The sequence below is a fragment of the Copadichromis virginalis genome, linkage group LG20 (assembly GCF_057382275.1).
Source record: "Copadichromis virginalis isolate Kocher_CV1m ecotype Utaka linkage group LG20, C_Virginalis_male_GT1.1, whole genome shotgun sequence".
NCBI classification, from domain to species: Eukaryota; Metazoa; Chordata; class Actinopteri; order Cichliformes; family Cichlidae; genus Copadichromis; species Copadichromis virginalis.
The window spans coordinates 25,106,944-25,110,439 of record NC_140637.1 but is presented as its reverse complement, the minus strand read 5'-3'; positions in this window follow the sequence as shown (position 1 = coordinate 25,110,439).

Here is a 3,496-nt window from a genome sequence, read left to right as displayed (position 1 = left end):
GCTGGGCCAGGTGCTAAAAGACTGTGCTGCGGACCTGGCGGACGTCTTCACCTCTATATATAACACCTCGTTGTCCTGTTCACTGGTACCATCCTGTTTCAAAGCAGCAACCATCGTTCCCATCCCAAAACAGTCAAATGTCACATGTCTGAACGATTTCAGACCTGTGGCACTCACCCCCATTCCCGCCAAATGCCTGGAGAGACTGGTCATTAAACACATCAGAGCTGCTTTTCCACCATCCCTGGACTCGCACCAGTTTGCATACAGGGAGAACCGGTCAACCGAGGATGCGATCGCCACAGTGCTGCACACATTACTGAAGCACTTGGAACACAGGAACACCTATGCACGGCTCCTCTTTGTAGACTACAGCTCGGCTTTTAATACCATCCGGCCATACAAACTCCGTCCCAAACTCCACCAACTGGGACTTAACTCCTCTCTGTGCAACTGGATTGTGGACTTCCTCACTAACCGTAGACAGAGTGTCAGAGTGGGTAAGAACACCTCTTCCACCCTTGTGGTCAACACCGGTGCCCCTCAGGGGTGTGTTCTGAGCCCTCTGCTATACACTCTCTTCACCCATGACTGTATTTCCTCCTGCGCGTCCAATCTCATTGTTAAGTTTGCAGATGACACTACAGTGCTCGGACTTATATCCAACAATGATGAGACAAACTATAGGACAGAGGTGCAACAACTAGAGTCATGGTGCCATGACAATAACTTGGTCTTAAACACCAAAAAGACCAAGGAGATCATTGTAGATTTCCGGAAGAGGGGTCATAACAACCATCTGCCTCTCTTCATTGGCAGTGAGGCGGTGGAGAGGGTGAGCAGTTTTAAATTCTTGGGGGTAACTGTGACCGAGGACCTGTCCTGGGGCAACCATATCACCTCAGTTGTACGGAAGGCCCAACAGCGCCTCTACTACCTGAGGAGACTGCGGAGCGCACACATTCCCAGATCTCTGATGTTGAACTTCTACAACTGTGCCATCAGCAGCGTTCTGACGTATGGATTTCTAGTGTGGTTCCCCAGCTGCACCAAGGCCGATCAGCAAGCACTCCAGCGGGTGGTGAAAGAAGCTGGCAGAATTATTGGAACAAGTCTGCCAGAGATCAGTAATATCTTCCCCACTCGCTGTCTGAGGAGGGTGCACAGTATCCTGCGGGACCAACATCACCCTGCGCGCCACCTTTTCCATCTGCTGCCCTCAGGGAGAAGGTACAGGTCTATACAGGCCAGAACATCCAGACTGGCCAACAGCCTGTATCCACAGGCTGTGAGGCTCCTGAACTCTCTGCCCCCCTCTCACGGACAATAACCATATCCAACTTCTTAATAGCAATGAACTGGTCTGCATTGGTGCATCATATCTTTATTCTCTTCCCCCTCCTGCCCCCCCCCCCTCTTTCTTAAATAGATAACTATCATATCTGATATCATATCTCACAGTACAATAATATTGAATGGGTTGCATTGTTGTATTTTGTCATGTTTCTCAGGTCTTTGTCTGAATTTCTACGAACATTATTGCTAAGGATTGTCTTATTGCATTGGAGTCACACTGGGTTAAATATGTACACTTGGGTTTTAAGGGGTATTTATTATTTTCTTCTTTTTTGGGTTGTATGGAAGCCCCAAACGCAATTTCATTGTTCTTGACAATGACAATAAATAAATAAATACTAAATACTAAATAAACTTTGCAACAACATCCTTCCACCTCCAGACAAGAACAGTTATAATAATGTATAATAATAATAATGTAGAAGTACAAAATGTTTTCACCAAATATTAGGATTTGGTGAAGTAGGAATTTAAGTTGTATTTATTTAGTTTAAACTTGTTTAGAACGTTTTGGGAAAATCCAGTAGAGCGATTTCTGTGAACAATTTTGTTTAATAATCCCAGAGAAATCGCACAAATGTTTCCTGATAACACCAAATATTTTATAGAAGCATTTAACGATGCGGTAAGCACCCTTTATGTTCTTATACAAAATAAATCCAAGACACCTGACTATTTAAGACTCAGAACGAACCTGCTGTCAGACCAGCCACTTGTTAATATCACTAAAAAAGGGTGAAAGAAAAAAAGAAAGAGGTGAAAGGATGGAAACTGGCACTGTTGGATTTGATATACAAATCATCACCCTGTGTGAGGAGGATTATTATTGGTAATGCAAACATCGATTTTATTAATGCACTGTGTGCGATACAACAACAACCATTAGACCAGTAAAAAAAACCATCAACACAATATGGTGGATTTTTATTTCTGTTATAAGTTGCTGCTGTCCTTTTCATAGCCAGTATGACAGCAAACAGGTGCAACATACACACAAAAAATGTTTGTAGTCCCTCAACACCAAAAACACCAAAATACAGAAACCAGCTCAAAATGAGCTGGACAAAGCTATGGTTGAGGTACTGCAAAGAAATGACAAAGATGTGTATGAAAAAGCTACAAAGTACTCCAGTATTCTTCAGAGATATCACTAACGCTGCCACGGGAATGTGATATTCACAGAGAAACCCCCCCACCGACATGACCTCTGTGGCACCGGGCAAACCTCCACCCGGCCCACTCTAAACAGGTGACAGTAGACTTAAGAGCCACAGGACTCAGTGCCGCTGAATCTTTGATTTTATTTATTTTTTGTTGTGTTTTACTTGCATCTATTTGAAAGGGTGAGTGTAAACACAAAACATTAAAAATGAAACCTAATAAAACAAGTTTTAGAAAGAGACTTTTTCATTTGATTCAATTTTATATTATGGGTTATGCAGAAATAATAGAATTGGGCTGAAAGGTCTGTTGCTTTTTTACATATTCAAGTTGTGTATGATGTTTTTAAAAAGTAACTAATTATTTTTGAAAATAAGTAATCAGTTAAGTAACGGGATTACTTTCTTGGAGAAGTAATCAGTAATTAGTAACTAATTATTGTTTTCAAGTAACTTGATCAACTGGTCAAATAAATACTGTCAGTAAATACTGACTCAAGAGATTGTGAAGGCATACCGTGTATGTTATTAACAGTTTTTTGGTGAGTTACTGAGATATTGTGTATTATTCTTGTGTTGTCCATGCATTTGCGTTTCATAAACATGTATCTTTCCATTTTTTTAAAACATGTATATGCTAAGGACATCCCAGTATGTGCCCTGTACCTATCTGTTTCATTTAAAAAATACTCAAAATGTACCTAATAAATTAAACACGACTCCTTGATTGACTGTACATTTTAAAATAGCAGGAAACAGGGGGGGCAGAATAAGAGTGAGAAAGCTGCAGAGATGCTCCAGAGACTAATGAGCTAACTGCGGGGTGTTCTTCCTCGTGTGACTGCTGTATTTGGGTCAGTCAATAGTCCCGTGTAGTGATAGCGCCGCTGGTTTAAAGGAGTTTAGAGCTGTCCGACAGCCAGGCCCACATCACTCTGAAGATATGGGCCACGGCAGAAGCAGCATCCAGAAAACTGCCT